At 37.6% G+C, this 20,763-nt stretch overlaps 1 protein-coding gene across 1 annotated transcript in view; it reads right to left on the reverse strand.

The window, feature by feature from the left end:
• LOC124288036 (RNA-binding motif, single-stranded-interacting protein 3-like) overlaps positions 1-20,763 on the reverse strand; it is a 312,786-nt gene that overhangs the window by 80,977 nt on the left and 211,046 nt on the right.

Below are 20,763 nucleotides of genomic sequence, written 5' to 3' on the forward strand. Positions count from 1 at the left end.
ATATCACACACTAAACAGAAACCTCCCCTTGTCGTGAGATCATGATCATGATACACACAGTGATACCTATGTTATACACCAAGTGTTACATACATTTATACACCGGGTCAGCATCCCCTTCTGCACATCCCAGTCCTCATCCTCAACTGACAACCGGAGACAACACAACCTGCAGAACCTGTGTTCTTACATTTTTCTACAACTGATGAACATGGCAGTTTAGCGGGATGGCCCACCCACAAGATGTGTGTGTTATTCCCTGCAGTGATGATCCCACCGTATAGCTCACGATGGCCACGTGACAGCTGGGGAGACTTCAGGAGCTATAAATCATATTTGGTTGAAGTTAGTTTCCAATTGCACCTACCTCAAACAGAACACTGTCTCAAGATACAACTGATATTCAGGACTGAAGATCATATAATTCATAGTCATCTTCATCTTCCATTGATATGAGAATATGAACAGGCTTTAGACACTGTACATTTTTATGTTTTATCATATCGCACATCGGAACAAAGATTTAATTAATTTAGATTTGAATTTTATTATACAAAATTCATTTTTTCTCCTTAAATTTCATGTCAAATCCATGTAAATTAACTTAACTCATATGTATTACAACAACGTGTGCAATTATTCCAACAAACACTTTGAAACATAGCTGACTATTTTCAAAACCAATATATATACCAGACAGTTTCGTTTCTTACACATATTTCATAACAACAGCTTCACCACAATTCCATGTCTATAGATTTGTATGCACGACAACACTATACATGTAACCCTGCATGCAGAAAGCAGACAGTGACAGTGTAAATAGCAAAGGGCAGTGGTAACCATTAAAGGTCTATTTGGAAATATTACAGTTAGATCTATAGACTTAATAGCTTGACATTAAACCAGTTAACAACTGTATGTGATCTTTTGCACAGTGGCAAAAATAGCCGTACAGAGCAATAGCTGATTTCTGTAAATAGCGCCATGCTCACTCCTATCAACCCTAATAATAGGGTAAATATTGTGTTATTATTCTTGTTATCTTAACATGAAGAGCAACACAAACAGACTCAATGGCTGGCTTCTCTCAGTTGTTTGAGCGTATTGTTATAGATATTTAAAGGTATATTGGTTTCATTATTTGTTCATCACAAATTGAACTATTTAAACTGAAATATGTCCACTTTCAGTCCTGTACACTTGTCTGTAGAAACTGTTTTTCGATCAGGACTCAGTATTCTTTAGCAATGAGTGAGTGAGTTTACACCGCTTTTAGCAATATTCAAGCAATATCACGGCGGGGGACACCAGAAATGGGCTTCACACATTGTACCCATGTGGGGAATTGAACCCGGGTCTTCGCTGTGACAAGTGGACACATTAACCATTAGGCTACCCACTGCCCCTCTTTTGCAATGATGTTCTATATGTCAATAATTGTAATGCATTTCTTAAAAAGACATTTCCTCTCTGCTGTGAAAACTAGACTTGATTGAATGTGATCTACACCTACTACAGATCTTCATTCACAGATGGGGGTACAGGACGTGAATAATCTGACTATCAACATGTATTCAATATTGTCAGAATTAACTCTCATTAAATGTGTCATGGATACTGCATGTGCGACTGTTGTTTTCACTCTGTCATAGGTCATAAAATTGTCATGACTTAAAACGTGTGACCTCTGGCCACATCCCATCCATCCAATGAGAAACGGCATCCATTTTGACATGTGACAACATGTAGTACACATGAACATCATCTGTTAAAATGAACCAGTTTTAGGTCACAATAATACATCGCATTTATATTTTTTACAAAACAATATTTTGTACCTCTGGGAACAGTTCCTGTTAATTTGTTTGACGCAAAAGATTATCATGGGATTTTCCATGTAGAAAACATCTTAATTACATGTGGGAGAGAATATGATATATGTGCCTTATTCAGAACTTGGAGCAATCTACTAACACAGTTCGGCTAACAACAAGACCAGGTTGAAGCTGAATCTTGGATTTGAACCCAGGAAGAGCAGATCCAGGCACAGCACCTTAGAAAACAGAGTCCAACATGCAGAAGGAAAGGAAAGAGAAAAGAGGAAATATGTAAAAAATAATTGCTTTAACAAGATACTGTCTGCAAGGCCATTTACCCACATTGAAATGGTATGAAATGGTATGAGAAAACACAAACACGTGATTCCGGCCACAGATGATTAGGGCTGCTGGTTGACTGTGCCAAGTGCATACATGTGGAAGGTATTGTTCACAGAGCATTGTGAACACGGGACATCTGTTCCAGCGACACTGGCACCATTCTAGCTGCGACCAGTAATTTGACTGACACGATTTATTTGTGTGGCTTAAAATGGCAACTTAGTCACCATCACGTGTTAAAGTTATAACATGTGAGAAAAAGGTGAGAAATAGTCACGAGACACTAGATAAATTGCCTGGTACATTGTCTGAAAAACATATTGGATAGACAAGCTCATTCACAGGCAGACATCAGTTGGTTTGTTCAGCAAGAAGGTGAACAGTAAAAATGATGTACTTAAAAAAGACAGAATTGTGATATATAACTTATTAAAAAGCTTTCTCTTGAACACATTTTGAGTTTTAAAAGTGTCAAAGAAAACAACAAATTTTCATGACATTTTTTGTGAACAAGTAAATCCCACAGGATTTGCTGCTTTAAAAGACATATTGTTTCACATTAAAAAAAGACAGACAAATATTTTTTTTAAGGGAATGCTTACTAAAATATGACTAAATTGTTCAGTCAGCTAAATACTTGGTCTCAGAACAAATATCAATTTACATTTAAAATGAGCAAATTAGGATATTTTTATGAATAATAATTGCCCAAATGATAAAGGACCAGATGTGACCAACCTTTATTTCAAACTCCAGGGATGTTTAATTGTCAGGACAAACACTACACTAGGATGATGATAATACTATTCAAATGAACCATTGGTTTCAATGCAGCATCTCGTACAGAGTCAATACATGGCTATTAACTGGAGCTTGGCAAGGGACGTTGTCTTACTATAGGACTTCATCAACCAATACAATCACATGTCTAATACCTTTGTCAAAAAATAAAGGATTTGCCAGGGACGTGACTTTCATCAGATCTGCTCTCCGAACTCAACGACATTTTGTTGTCACTTTTTTCAGCACCCTTTCATTGCAGGAACCACACAATATTTCATGTGTAGTTGACATAAATGCTAAATAGTTGTGAATGTCAAACAAACATGGTCTCTGTTTGCAGTGTATGGCTTCATACATATATTTTTTACCCCTCGTGTTGTATCAACCACTAACATTTATCCCCATAATGAATGAAAAGCCTGTAAGGTGGACAATCTCTGGCTGTGCCAGATCCTCCACAGAAGGTCATAGAGACAACACGAACACAACATGTTATCTGGGAAGATATATTACATAGAAAAATAACTTAGAAGATCCTCTTAACATTCAATACCTTATCATTAATTAAAATATACTACTGAAAAGCTTATCACAAACGTCATTGAAGAATTTTTGCAAAGCGTTAACAATAATGTTACAAAATATCCTCAAACCTAACACTTTTTGTGATCAATATTGCTGTTGTTTACTCCTTCATCCATTAAAATATTAGTAAAACACATCCCATCCAGTTCTAACACTAGGTCCCATGCCTTGATAACGCTTTCCTGATGACTGGTGTTGAGTTATGATGTAGGTCATAATTCCCTGAGCACTAGTGATAGATATATTCTATTTGAAGGAGTCTTGTAGTGGAATGTGGGGTCACATTGTACAAACATCATTATCTGTCAGCAGAGAAGGATTCCACACTCCCTCCATATCCCACGCTTATATCAGCATAGCTTGAACCCAGATATGTAGAGTGGCCACCACATGCTGTGCCCCTGGCTAAATTACCCTGTATGTTGCACAGAAGATAATTGAAAATATTTCTCTTGCACATGTTGCTGTAAAATATTTGTAGATTTTATCATGTAAGAAAATTGTATTTCATTTAATTGTTTCATCATAACACAATACATTTTACATTCCGAAGATTTTTTGTATTATAGCTGAGACATAATGAATGAGTTTATTTTCAAAACATGAGGTTATAGGATTTCATGCATTTTCTAGTTTTAAAATATTAGAACTTATATATACACTATAAGAATATCCTAGGAGGGTTGTATTTTACATTTCTATTTCAGCGAAAAGTACATTTTATTTACACCAAGTGGAAAAATTTGTAACTTTAAATAACAAATTGCCAGGGAAACAGAGCTATCTCAGTTAGGTGGCATCTTCAAATCTGAATTTCATAAGGGAGCAAAAGTACCCTTAGTTTCCTCAAGTTCATGATCGCAAATTTCAAAACCAACATACAACTGAATAATTTTCCAAACAAAATGCAAATCAAGAGCAATCGAAATCATCAGTGAATAAACCACCAGAGTTAAAAAGAATGAATATCTTTTTCGAAATGCTTGAAAACTAATTTCAGTCCTGTGACACTTAGGTATTCATGAACATCAAAACTACATTGATCAGAGACTAGCACCAATACACCAATGACATTTTCGAACATGAATCTATTTCTATATCTCAAAAAGGTTAAGTTTCACAAACCCCTAAAGTCTCCCTGTGGGGCTAAGCAAGGTCAATCCTCTGTAATTATTCCTTTCAGGATACGAAGGAAAGCATTATCCCCTGTAATTTCAGGACTAACAAACTATCAGTTTACATCATTTTCACACCAAGGTGGTTGTAAAGGATGCCGATTCTTCCACCACTCGATCTGTGCAACATACACTCTCATAAGATAACACAAGGATGGGCTGTGTGCACCCTTATCTTTAATCCCCAACCAGAGAGCTCTCCTTACAACAGAGGAAGGAATGTGACCTCTAGTCCCAGAATGCAACATTACATCCTGTCAGAGACTATCAGGAAATGAGCAAATGGTGAGCATGTGATGATAAGGGAGGCTCAGGACTTATATGCTGTTACACTTACTTACACACTGGCCTAATGAAATTATTTTAGCGTAAATTGAAACTGGTAATATTTTCGGTACTCTGCTGCCACTATGCTGAAGGCTGTTTCCACAGAGAGTTATCTGTCACAGTTAATACATGCAGTGACTTTGAGTGCAGATCAAATATCATATATTCAGGATGAAATTATTATCTTGCACTGAGATGAAGGGAGGAGATGAAATCTGCAAATTAGCCAAGATTCTGACTTCAAAGATTCATAAAATGATGTTATTCTTTGTGATGTTGACTTAATTAATTTGACAAGACAAGCATTATTCAGCCAGTCAGTTGTTGCAAACAGAATGATTCCCCCACTATTTCCCAGCCCAACAGTAAATCGTTATTAAACACATGTCAAAATAAAGTTTAGGATTTGGAGGAAAAATATATAATGTGTCAACATAACCATAATGTTCATGTATGTGACTTTTGGCTCGTTTAATATAAGTGACCATTAAACAAATACTATTTGACAAAACTAATTATTACATAAGCATAATCATAAACATACCTCCATTCAAACTTTGGTTGAAAACACTTAATGTGCATAAATGATCAATAAATTAATTATTTATTTAGCATATTGCATTTGTTCACCTTAAATTATGCTATTAATCAATTCAAAATATTTTAGTAAATTTTAGATTTTAAACTTTGACAATGAAAATATTGTTCTCAGATCTGCTATCTCAATAGTTGTCAGACAAACATTATTTTAACACAACCAATAACGAGAGAACATTCCCTGTCTCTATCCATGATTATAAATGAGAAACTGTGAAAGAACAAATCACTAAACATTGAAATAAATCATAAGCATTAAGGAGATAGAACTGACACAAAGTCATGGCTTGTTTAACTTCACTTTTCTATCATAAAATATTCAAACAATATTCAAAAGTAAATTAAGCAGAAAGCAGAAATGGCAAAACATGTGGAATTACCTATCAATAGATTGTTTAAAATTCAAATCTAAATTCAAATTCAAATTAATCACTTGATCAATTAGACAAACAATGAGCTTTCCAGGAATATATTTCCCGAACTGGCAGACATACTGTCTGTCAAGATATCTTCAAATCCTAGCCTGAGCCCGCACACGCCTTTCTCTACACAAAACTCTCAAAAATATGGATTTTCTCACTGAAAAAAAGCAGAAAATCATACGAAGTGGGACTCTATCTCGTCAGGGTCCGACCAATATGATGCCACTAGAACCACTCGTGAAAATTCTGTACTAGGTTCCCAATCTGAATCAACTCAAGTAATCCACCGATTTCAATAGGACTTGTTGAATGAATTACTTAGAATACAGAGGACTCCTCGTGCACTGCGAGGTTCTCAAGTGTTTGTGAATGATTCAACTATATGAATATCAATTGGCAGTCTTTACAAGTGCAGTGGCAGAGATGATCTCCGTCAGTTTAAACTCAATACACAAAACCAAACTCTCTAGAGACAATTTCCCATAAATATCCATCTCCCATTTCCTGCAAATGAATATTATTCTGGCAGTGGTACTGTGAAACTGGGCAGCATGGAATCACATTATGTGTTACCGTCCCAGTAAGAATTCCTAATTTCTAGAATGGAAACAGGAAGTGGAAGCTACTTTCTGAAATTATTGAACAATGCAGCAACCACGGCCATAGAGAAATTCAAACAGCTCACGTTTTGGGACAACCAGATGAAGTTCTATCCAAGTTGTATATCCAATGTCGGGACGTCAGAATGGACTGGGCACACAATAATCCTAGTATCACTACAGCCTGAGCCTAACTGGCCCCAGCAATCAACAGTTCTCTGTAGATGAATCGGAGCAGACGTCAAGTGCAGTGAGAGAGGTGGCAGCTATGGGAGACAGGATGCTGGTATCTCTGCCTGATACAAACAGCCGCCCTGTATGCTGAGTAGTTCTGGGATGTCCTGCTTATAGCCCAGTACAGATTGGAAGAGACTACTCCCTTGCAGCACAAGCTTGCCAGATTAGATGATACTGTGACTCAACCAAATTTCCATAATAGCTCTCCGACAAACGATTGCTGCTTGACCACTGAATTCAGAGAGTGCAGGATGACATGGTATGATTAATATAGTATCCTAACAAGCTCCAGTCAGTGTCAGTTCAACTTTGTGATGTATGAGCTGATCCTATAAACTTTCAATCAAGCAGGATGTCAAACAGTCCTAAGACAATGGCCGTGCTACAGGGGGCACTTGTTTCCAATGATAGTTGAGTATAGGACAATAACTGCTATTTAGATTCTAGAATGAGGCCAAGGGGCTATCTGCCAATATGGGATTGCCCTATGGCATATTCTAATAGCAGTTAGTGCATATTTTGACCCGGGGCAAATTTGAACACAGCCTAAGGGTAAGATGGACAGGACTGTCAGTATACTGGATTATCAAGGGATCTTACCTCCTCAAACAGGCTGGACAAACTGTTAACAATATCCAATAACAAAGATCAATAGAACTGCTTCGATTGTTACTGACACTGAAGTGACTCACTAAGGGTTAATTATATAATGTTTATTTTGGCATCTGGTCTAATTCACTTGAAAAAACTGATAGTCTTATTTCAGTACATCAATATTTAAACAGTAATTAATTATCAATTTACACTTACAAAGGATTCAAGGCTTTGGTAATGTTACACCCTAATTCTAGAAACATCTCCACATCTAATATTTCATTATTATTGTATAAAAAAATATAAAAACCATGACATCATTTTAGAATTATCTAAATAATCTATAAAATGTAAAATGTTAATGCAAAAGAATACCAGTTGACAAGTATAGAAAAAGTTTGCATTTTACACAAATGGCATGTATTTTCCATGTGAAAATGCAATGATAGAATCAATTATACTACCTAAAAGCAGCACTGTTTCCAATTACTGACACAAGCACTGTATTATGTAAAACTCCCCTTTCCCATACAAACAGTGAAATGATACAGAATAACATGGCAACTGCTGTACCATTAAAAAACTGCCACAGATCTAATGAGCCTTAAATGCATAAACAAAACCTTGTAACATGTTTTGTGAAAATTCCACGTAGACCAGCATCACGTGAAGTTGTTCTAATGACACATCATCTAGGAATATGAAGCAATACTTGCCACAAAGCAGGCCATTTTGTACATCCACCATTGACAAAATCGGTGTCAAAGTGACCTTACATGTTAAGATGAAGCTTGAGAAAATATATGTCTGAACAGTATTCAATCTTGGACGTCCCACCACGAGACACGAGACACAGGCGTGCTGACTACAGTCTGTATCACTGAACTTGGTACTTCTATCATCACAGTGGGATACTATAGAAACTCACACATTCTACAGATAAAATCATAAAATGCGGTGAATTCATTATGACAATATGAGAGTGTGTAATATATTAAACTTGCTGGGTATTGTTGTGTGTGGAGGGCCCGCATTGCGGTTCCTTGCCTGTCAACCTTGCTCACACCTGTTGATTATACTTCTCATCATGGCCTGAGTTAATGTTGTATGTATTCAAAGAAAACAACCTCAAACTGGCTCCATTTAGGGGAACATTTGGACATCTGTTCTTTTCATTATCTTGATATATTCCGGCAGTGTTCATGATGAATAATAAGGTAAACATAAAAAGTACAGAATTATAATTCTTTTATTTTCAAAAATTATGTTTTGTAATGCAGATGTAATCTTCCATGCATACCTAACACTAGCACCTTTCTATTTTTTGTCAAATTCATTACTATATTCACCCACTGAAATATAAGTCATTCATCCATGAAAATGGGAATCATTCATTTCTTTTAATCACTATTTGAATCCAAAGGCATGAAAAACATGTCCATTCCAGAAATCAAATTGATATTTACTCACCTGGAAAACATAACTAAGTATAAATACCTGAATCAATTGAACAGGGATTTTAATAGTAGGTTAGAGCTACATTATTTTAAATTATAAATCAATTAATGATGAGGACATCCCTAGTATTTGCTAAGGCAGGATTAGAAAAGTTACAGCTGGTCATCTATTACCACTGTAGGATTTTGTTTAGCATTATGCCATTATGAGTCTATATTTAGGTTTGGCAACAGTCTTTACACGATGCTATTTTTTTTCTAAAGCTAAGGAAATATTTTAGTATAGATGGACTCTTATACCTAACAAACTTCTCAAGGATGTGATGCAATGTTGTCCAATAGTTATATCTGATCCACGAGGAAAACCTATTGAGGAATAAACACAATTACTTCTTCTCATATGGATGAGATGTAATGTGTAATAAGTAAAGTACTCATTCAGGAGATGAGTATATGACTTAACTCATGGTGTTTGCAAAACTACACAGGGTAATCCTGTTAATCCCACTGGCTTCCCCATTATAATGTTATCTTTCTACATTAATCACCCACTGTGTAAACATATCAGCATGTTTATATAAGACACTTTATGCTTATTCAGCATTATGCTGATCAATGGGCAAGAAGTAGTCCTGATTTTTTTCTACACATCTTCACGTTCTTCATATTTCTGGAAGTGAACCAAAAACCCGAACCAATATATTCCTCAAAGATGAGACAGCATTATGAACCAATAGTTGCTTATCATGGAACATACACGATACGAACCAATAGTTACACCTCATGGATAAAATTCAATACAAGCAAGTAGTTACACATCTTGGATGGTATGCAATATGAACCAATAGTTGTTTATCATAGACCATACACGATATGAACCAATAGTTACACCTCATGGATAAAATTCAATACAAGCAAGTAGTTACACATCATGGATGGTATGCAATATGAACCAATAGTTGTTTATCATGGACCATACACGATACGAACCAATAGTTACACCTCATGGATAAAATTCAATACAAGCAAGTAGTTACACATCATGGATGGTATGCAATATGAACCAATAGTTGTTTATCATGGAACATACACAATATGAACCAATAGTTACACCCAATAGTTACACCTCATGGATAAAATTCAATACAAGCAAGTAGTTACACATCATGGATGGTATGCAATATGAACCAATAGTTGCTTATCATGGACCATACACAATATGAACCAATAGTTACACCTCATGGATAAAATTCAATACAAGCAAGAAGTTACACATCATGGATGGTATGCAATATGAACCAATAGTTATTCTTCATATGTTAAATTCAATATGAACCCAATAGTTACTCCTCATGAATGATATGTAATATGAACCAATCGTTACTCCTCATCTATGAGATACAATATGAACCAGTGTGAAACAGTCAATGGTAACCATATGTAGTTCAAGAGTGATACATTCAGAGTCACTATTGGTGTAAGTGACTTATATGAAGCCATACTCAAAGTGATTGTCATCCAGTATGAACCAACACACTATTCATCTTCAAATGAACCATATATGGGATGTGATACGAGGACATATACTCATTGTGGTTAAGACGTGATACAGACCAATACTATTCATTAATGGGATGTGATACGAGGACATATACTCATTGTGGTTAAGACGTGATACAGACCAATACTATTCATTAATGGGATGTGATACGAGGACATATACTCATTATGGTTAAGGCGTGATACAGACCAATAGACATTAATGGGATGTGATCACAGGACATATACTCATTGTGGTTAAGACGTGATACAGACCAATACTATTCATTAATGGGATGTGATACGAGGACATATACTCATTATGGTTAAGACGTGATACAGACCAATACTATTCATTAATGGGATGTGATACGAGGACATATACTCATTGTGGTTAAGACGTGATACAGACCAATACTATTCATTAATGGGATGTGATACGAGGACATATATACTCATTGTGGTTAAGGCATTAATGATACAGACCAATACTATTCATTAATGGGATGTGATCACGAGGACATATACTCATTGTGGTTAAGGCGTGATACAGACCAATACTATTCATTAATGGGATGTGATCACGAGGACATATACTCATTGTGGTTAAGGCGTGATACAGACCAATACTATTCATTAATGGGATGTGATATGAGGACATATACTCATTGTGGTTAAGACGTGATACAGACCAATACTATTCATTAATGGGATGTGATACGAGGACATATACTCATTGTGGTTAAGACGTGATACAGACCAATACTATTCATTAATGGGATGTGATACGAGGACATATACTCATTGTGGTTAAAGACGCGTGATACAGACCAATACTATTCATTAATGGGATGTGATACGAGGACATATACTCATTGTGGTTAAGACGTGATACAGACCAATACTATTCACTAATGGGATGTGATACGAGGACATATACTCATTGTGGTTAAGACATTCATACAGAGGACAATACGTGATACATTCAATACTATTCACTAATGGGATGTGATACGAGGACATATACTCATTGTGGTTAAGACGTGATACAGACCAATACTATTCACTAATGGGATGTGATACGAGGACATATACTCATTGTGGTTAAGACGTGATACAGACCAATACTATTCATTAATGGGATGTGATACGAGGACATATACTCATTGTGGTTAAGACGTGATACAGACCAATACTATTCATTAATGGGATGTGATACGAGGACATATACTCATTGTGGTTAAGACGTGATACAGACCAATACTATTCACTAATGGGATGTGATACGAGGACATATACTCATTGTGGTTAAGACGTGATACAGACCAATACTATTCACTAATGGGATGTGATATGAAGATATACTCATTGTGGTTCAGATATGCCTGTCAGTCTCGAGCCCTGTTAACTCACTGTGTAATAATCAACACAAGAAACAAGCTGTATCACTTGGATGAATGCGTCTAATCAACTTTATATTCATCTTGTGTGTTTTGCCTCAGGCACACAGCCATCTTGAAATGTCACAATCACAATGAGAAACCTCCCCCCTTCGTGAGCCACATTCTACATAATGAGCACAAAGAAAGGCCATACTGCTTTCACACATAAGAGAGATTTAGCAGTCATTATATGATAATATCCATCCATGTTTAATGGCCAGCTTACTCAAATATCTAATTATTTGGTGCTGATGGATGCAGGCTAAAGGGGCCAATTTAATCATCCTGACAGACCTAATAAACCCAGGTTATCTTTATTTTACGTGTAAAGAGTGTTTGATTATGGCCAATCATTTCTTGACAAAAAGAACTGCAGGAAATATTATGAAAATGCTGTATCTGTTGAAGTATTTCACTTAACAAGTGTCGTCTCTACATTCAATGTTGCCTGAATCACATGCCTAATGGATTTAACATTGAATTCTTGGGAAACAATTTAGGAACTTGAATATTCCCAAATTTTCACAAAAGCTATTTATGTTGGAGACAAATGAAATCCACTTTGCATCGAAAAGTGATTATCTGATTGAAAAAAACAGTGCATGGTTAAACAATGGTTCATCTTAAGTAGCAATGTTGAAGACACGGCCAGCATAAATGTTTCTTAAAATGCTGAATGCCTTTAGAACTACAGGTTCAAACAATCAAAATTATCAGACAGAATATTTATCAAATTCAGTAAATACAAAAGATGAAAGGAAATAGGCCTCTAAAATCCAGATTAAAAATCATTAGACAACCAGAAGAACCAGATGAGGCAGGACATACTGTCAGCGTTTTTGTAACATGCCCAACACTACGTGTCTTTCATATGACAAACTTCATGTGTACGACTTGAAAGCTCTGCTTTATAACAACACTCTGTGATCACACTCCATAAGTCATTGACGACATTCCTAACAGATACTAAAAAATTGTCAAAAGGCGAAATGTGTTAATGGCAGACGTAGTCTGATGCAACACAATGGAAGCATGTAGCATGCAGAAGGTACACTTTCACTACCTGTCCTGTAGTTTGTGAATGTCCTCATAAAACAAATTTGTTTTGTCGCACATTACAAACCCTCGACAAAAATATTAGTTGATTGGAAAGTAAATATCCAACTTTGATACCTGCCTAGAACATAACTTATTGAACACAGTTTGAAATGGGGTAAAATACACTTTACAATGTTTTTTAAATTGAGTTTATTGCTTCTGTGGCTTTTGAGTTCCCTAGATCGGTTGATCTGTTTCTTCAAAGATACAAAATTGACACACCCCTATTTAATAAGCCTTGATGTTTTGAATTCACTTGTTAGGGTCATCAAGAGCTTATGTGGCATTGAGTTCTAAACCTAACTCCCTTACTCACTCACACCAAGTAATGGAGATCATACACAGCAGTCAAAGAGCAGGGTTACATAACTAAGGAATATTACTTGAGAATGGTTACGATTTTTTCTAGTACCTGACTTGAATCGGAGAACCCTGATATCTATATTTCTAACATGGTTATCTTTATAATTCTTAATGTTATTTTGTAGTGCCTTGAGCAGGCATTATGTCTGGATTGTGTGCTTTTCAAATGTACTTTTATTATTATTATCATTATAATCCTTTGACTTCCATCCTTAATTCTGAACATGAGCCCACTGGCCATCTTTATGGTTTCAAATCCTGCTTCCCCCAAATCGTTCTTGCAGGGTGGTCAAGACTATTTCAGGGGTTTCACAAAAGTGGTAAACATGTACGATCTAGATCACTTCCTCCCACGCTAAGCTGACACACAGTGCTGTACCTGGAATACCGCTCACAACAGTGTTAAACCCTGTTCACTCACTGCAAATTGTTGAATGTTAAGGGCCCCATCCCTTGTGTTCACTGCTGTTCAGATATCACACACTCGCAAATTTAAAAATTATCTACTTGTGTCACCTGAATATGGAAGACTCTGGGTTGACGTTCTTTCATTATTTTTCTGTATTGCGTAATTTGTCTAGATACCTAAACACACACAAATAAAGTCTATAATCTTAAAGACTTTAACCACTAGGCTAACTCACTACCCCTGTCATAAACACATGCAAAGGCAGGTCAATTGTTCACAGAAAACACAGGTCAAATGTTACATGACAAATGGGAAACTGCATCAGCCATCATTTTGGTCAGTGATTAATCCTGAAGTGTGCTTTGTCAAAAGCATGAGAGAAAATTTGCCATCATCCTGTAATAAGCAGCCATTGATGGACATTACCTCCAGCAAAGAAGTGGCACTACACCCCTCCAAATTAAAAAAACACACTGAGCTGAAACTGGGGAAAATTAATGTTCTCTTCCAATTAAGTCCAGCTTCAATAGCCCTAGGTTTGTTCCTATGATCTTTGCTTTCCCTAAACATATGACCACACTCCTCAGCTCAAAATACCTTCAAATTCATCAGCTGAGCATTTAAAAAAAAATACATTTATTCTGTCAAAGTTTAAACTGTTTACTACATAATTTTGACATCCACTCAGGGCTACCTGACTCCCAATCCAAACAAAGAACCGAATATGCTTGTCATGCATTTCAGCGTTAGCTTGCGACAGATTTCTGTTTGCCAACCAGCTGTATGTCAGACGCTAGATGTTCGAACTTCCTCATGGCTGCCGTTAACAAACATCACCACAAAACCAGGAGATATCAAATGAGAAAAATCTTGATTTTATACGTCAATTCATCAGTATTGTCAACCCCTTCGAACCATCATAAACACACGAGAGAAACGTTATAAGAATCATGTATGTATATTCCTCCGTGTTGAGGTCCCCCAGCAACGAAAGATGGTGATACATTGACAAATATTGACAACGGACTTCTTACTTCGATACAGACAGGGCCTACACACTTCTACATGGTCTTCAAACAACACACATAAATGTGCCAAAAATGTAATTTCGTTTTCTATGTGTACTCAAAGCAAACAAGTATTCTACTACCGCAGAGGATTCGAATAGTTTTTTTACATGCACTACTCAATCACAGACAGCATCAATGGTGATAGAAAACAAGCCTTTCAGTTTCTAGGCCAGTATTTGTTGTGAGGCCATTGAAGAAATCACACCCTTTATGACACTGTGACTGACACTGCAGCAGATAATGTATCCCACACAACTATTTCCAATGTATGTGTTTTCCTACCAACGCATATACAAATATTGTTGTAGATTAAATGCAACAAAAGATCTGCAAGTCATGGATTTCACGTTCAATGAAAACAGCGAAAAAGGATGAGGTATACAATAAGATTCGAGATTTAGGCGGTGTCTTATTGAAATATTGAACAGCTCTTGCAAGAAATAGCAGCCTTTCTTGTAAACCCACAAAGGCTTTCTCTGAATGCTTCTACTTTTCTTTCTCACCATGAAATTAATCATTGACATTTTCCATCATCAAAGATTTGTTTTATTTTATTGTATTGATCCATCTTCAGTGTCTGAGCCATTAATTTTCATTTATTGTTTGAATTATCAATTTTCCATTCTACGTTAAAACATGTCTGAAGTCATACTGTCTCCACAAGCATTCTCTCAGGTTGATTTATTAACAGCATGCACGACAAAATTGTTATTTAATAAACTACTGGAACACTTTCAACATCAACAATCAGATGGTTGAAAGGTCAGTTTTCTCTGAAATATGCATTTACGTTTGTGCCTCTTTCACTCATTCTATGCAAAATGCAAACTCTTGGCTCTTTCTAAACTCTATAACAATATAATGAATATCATTCTAAAAACATATTTCAATTATTCATCAAAAAACTATATTGTCGCAATTCAAAATTATATAAAAATAAGTATAATCCTTCAACTTAAATCAATATTAACCTCATTCTTAAATGTATTTAATTAAACATCAGCATTAAAAATGATGGCCACAAACAATGTCATTATAGATAGATAATATTCTATCAACAATGTATAATGACCCATGTTTCCTTCACCAATTGACAGGCATGTGATAACTTGTGATATCAGCCAGAGACTTATTTTTGGCCAATCACTTGCAGAAAATGTAACAAGAAGTATGAGAAGATGTATGAGAAGACGTATCTACCTTCTGCAACAAGAACGAGGACAAGTCAAGAAACTCGGCAAGTCCAGAGTTGCTGACAAGTCGATGTAGAGGACGGTGTTCCAGGGCTGACATTTCTTGAATATTTGCACCAATATGATGAAGAGTGAGAGGAAAAGGGGGAAACAACTCCGTCAGCAGGTGACTTGTCAAGTGGATTATGGGTTATTTACCCACGTACGATGTCGTCTGTAGCGTAATGACCGACCTATGGTGAAGTATTCCTCAAAGAATCTCTCTAAGTTTGCCATCTGTACAACTGTGTTCACCAGCCACATGCAAATTGCCACAACTGTTTGCAAATTCGACATCGTCAGTACATGCACATCAGTGGCTATGTTAATTTGTATTGATACAGCAGGACAGAAATTCTCTCATCTGACCCAAACCTTACATCACATGTCTGCTAACTGTCGACAGATACATAAACGTAAGCTTGGAGACTTTTAATTAGCCTCGCCACTTCCAAAAAGTCGTCTTGCAAAAATAAAATGCTGTTGCAAATGTACGTCAATTTTGTCATTGACATGTTAGGATCTGAAGTACTCACAAAGTCTTCTTGACATGTTGTTTATTTTGAAAAAATAAGACACTTCTCGACCTTTTGAGACTCCAAGTATGAGGCATCGTGAGAGAATTTTCAACTCTTGAAACACACTAACAATGTGTCTCTGAAAATATAACTTTGTCAGACACAAAGAACTTTGTTTAAATTGAAAAGGAGCTCCAGTGAGACGTGAGATTCAGAACCTGAGGAAAATCTAGACTTGCTTCATTTAGGGGGTTTGCCTTAAAGTAAGGGCTGGGTGGAAGGGCAAATAATAGGAACTGTGAGACAGCCTCCTCCAGAATCAACATATATCAGATATGATTTGAAACGATTACAATGAAGGAATCCTATAAAGATCTGTCCAACCATACTAGAGTTGTCACATTTATCTTCATGCCTCTCCGACTCATTAATTTGCTTCCATCATTCCATCTATTATTTTGACAGTTGCTGGAGTTTACTTTTACAAATTACAATGAGATTATTCTTTCTTTTGCCTTTCATACATCCACGCTCTATTACACACCCTGTTCTCACCTTGTCATATTGGAACAGCTCTAGGGTTTTAATATTTGGATCTCTTACTCCTTGCAACATGTCAGTACCTTCTTAGTAGCATTATATTTTGCCCTAAAACCAACTGTAGTTGGTTCAATAGTCAAACACCAACTAACCACCGCCGACTTTATCACCTTTCTTCAGATATGGTCAGCACATATCAGTGGCACCAACAGCCTGTGTCTGACTCATCCAGAGACAGAATTCCTGTCAATGAATTCTTATCCTGTATTCGTCCTGGTTCCTTCCAAACCACCAACAGCACCCCTCCACAACCCTGTCCACAACCCTGGCCTCAAAATCAGGCTGATTCAAACCTCACCCAAACCCCTTCCAAGCCACTAACAGCAGCCCCCCTAAACTGTATTCCCCATCCCTGACCAACCCAGTCTGTTTCAGATCGTTCCCTAACTCCCTTCCACTACCATGTCCCCAAACCTGGTCCAGGTTGTTTAAAACGTCATCCTTGTCCTTTCCAAACCACCAGGGGCGGTGGGGTGGCCTAATGGTTAAAGCGTTGGCTCGTCACGCCAACGACACGGGTTCAAATCCCCACATGGGCACAATGTGTGAAGCCCATTTCTGGTGTCCCCCGCCGTGATGTTGCTGGAATATTGCTAAAAGCGGCGTAAAACCAAATTCAGTCAGTCAGTCAGTCAGTCCAAACCACCAGTAGCACCCCTCCACAACCCTGTCCCCACCCCTGACCTCCAATCCAGGCTGTTTCAGATTTCTCCCTAACCCCCTTCCAAGTCATTAACAGCACTCTTCCACAACCATGTCCCTAAATCTGGCCCTAAACCAGGTTGTTTCAAACTTCTCCCTACCCTCCTTCCAAACCACCAACAGCACCCTTCCACAGATCCCTGACCTCCAACCCAGTTTCATTCAAACATGTCCATATCCCTATTCCTGGCCACCAAGAACCCCCCACCCCACCCCAAGTTTCAAACTTGTCCCTAGTCATAAAGAGAACCCCCCACAACTGTATTCCCCACCCCTGACCTCCTACCCAGGCTGTTTCGAACCTGTCCTGACATGCTGACTATACAGGATTACAAGTGTATAGATTACTGAAGTTTGACCATAAACCTTTCTGCCAAGCTCTAACTTCAGATATACCATCTCCAATGTAGTAAGGATGACAGGGGCTGACATATATGGAGTTATATGGAGAGGCCCAGCATCAATATAGTCAATCTTATCTGTAACTCTGACTCGCAGGGTCCCAGACTATAAGTCATATAATCACCCCAATGCTATTGATTAGAAGCCTCCTTCTTAAACCTACGAGGAGGGCCCACTGAGGGGGTGATCTAAGTGAAGGGGCACAGTGGTGGGGTTAAAGGAGGGGTTAGGAGTGGGAGTGGGGTTAATCATGGGTGTGGTAAGGTTGGTAAGAGGGAGGGGTGGGTCAGGTTTAGGTGGGGGTGGGGCATATAAAGGGTGGCTGTCAGCTAGGTTACAGGAAAGGTTATGGTTTGAACGAGTTGATAGTGAGTGACGGGGTAATAGATGGGGCGTGTCAGGTCTTGCTCTTGGAGTGGGCGTGTCTTTCACATGAGGGACTGAACTGGTTCAATTAAGGGTGTGGCAGAGTCACATGAAGGTAAGGTGGTGGGAATGGGGAGAAGAGGGTTTTATGGGGCCGGTAATGGTGTGACAGCTCCAAGTGGAGCTGATTTGTTGGGAAAATCATATAGATTTGATGTTGTAGTTGGATATGTTCATTGCTTTGGAGACATGTAAGTTTACTTGAAAGAATTGTGTAGATCCATGCTCATGATGTTGATCACTGGATTGTCTGGTCCAGACTAATTATTTACAGACCGCCACCATATAGCTGGTGTATTTCTGAGTGCAGCAAAAAAACAAAAAAACATCAGATAACAGCGCTGGAGCAATAGGGTACATCAAGGTGTGGGATATGTGGGTCTTGTCAGTAAAGTAGAGAAATTTGCAGGAAATGTGAGAAAGGTTACCGTTTGTTTGGGAATGTATCTCTGCAATATATCATACTCTTGGTGAATATCATACATGCATTAACATTAACACTTGAAGAGACATCAAACCTCTCCCTGTCTCTACTTTCAGCCTGAACTCAGGGGACATATACAAAAACCCTCCAAGATCTCAGTAACATGTTTTATAAGGTTACAGACGCCAAACTCTTTTACGTCTTGGACTATGAATCAAAGTTCATAGTTTGTCCACGATCAAACAGGTTCTTCTACCCAACACACAGCTTCAAGAGGAAGCCAAACATTCACCTCATCTTTCATCTCAGCCATAAATTCCCCATTTTGAAAACAAGAACAAATATACATAAAGACAGACCTCGGAGACCAAATGACCAGTCAGGGTTAGGGCATCATTTCCCTACAGTCATCAGTCACAACTAAACGTAATGGCTGTTTTATACCAACACGATTCGAAGGAATGTCGGCCATGACGAGTTGAACATACATCATCGCTGCAGACTCTGGGGAACATCGCTGGAGGACCCTGTCCTGCCTGTATAACTTCTCCCAACAGCCTGTCAGGGCTTGGACACAGATTAATGGTATCTACCTTCCCAGGTTCTCCCTGGGCAGTCCCTTGTCTCCTCAACTTCTATAATGACAATTTGTCCTACAAGTCTCGCTGTGCCTTACCACTGCAGACATAGATACCGACGCTTACAGTGAAATATCCAAATGTTAACATGGGAAAATTATCCATCTTTCCCAAAAATTCGATTTAATTTCCAACCCAAACTGTGTCAATTACAAAATGGTACCATTAAATGTGTCCCTCATCTGTATTTCTGTATTTATTATAACATTGTCTTGCAATGAACATAATTGCTTACATATCTCTATAGTTCCTCCCCGCCGTGAGGTTGCTGGAATATTGCTAAAAGCGGTGTAAAACCATACTCACTCACTCACTCACTATAGTTCCTAACATAGTATAAATAAAACTGAGACAACACCTCAATTTCTTATCATACTTCTGGGTCTAAAAGGCACTAGGGAGATACAAATGTATCTCATTAAATAAATAATTACTACAGACTGTTAGCACAGTGGTTAATGTATTTGCTCATCACACTGAAAGTCCTGTTTGAATCTTGACATGGGTAATTTGGGTGAAGTCCATTTTTTTATGTCAGCGAGATATTGCTTGATTACTGCTAAAAGATAAAACACAAGTCACTATTTCAGCCACCGTTTCTCACTCACTCATCATGTTGATCACGGGATTGTCTGGTCCAGACTTGAGGATTTACACACCACCACCATATATATAGCTGGAATATTGCTGAGTGCAGAGTTAAACAACAAAAACCTCCACTCACTGAGCTTCATGCACTCATCCTTCTACCACTTTAAGGTATATAATTCATCACACGTTGTAATGTATGTTCTTAATGACTTCATTATATATTTGACCCGTGAAGATCCGGGGTAGAATAGGTCTTCAGCAACCCATTCTTGTCATAAAAGGCAACTATGCTTGTCGTAAAAGGCGACTAACGGGATCGGGTGGTCAGGCTCACTGACTTGGTTGACACATGTCATTGGTTCCCAACTGCG

The sequence above is a fragment of the Haliotis rubra genome, unplaced genomic scaffold (genome assembly GCF_003918875.1).
Source record: "Haliotis rubra isolate DU_JTF1 unplaced genomic scaffold, ASM391887v1 Scf41, whole genome shotgun sequence".
In the NCBI taxonomy this organism is placed as follows: domain Eukaryota; kingdom Metazoa; phylum Mollusca; class Gastropoda; order Lepetellida; family Haliotidae; genus Haliotis; species Haliotis rubra.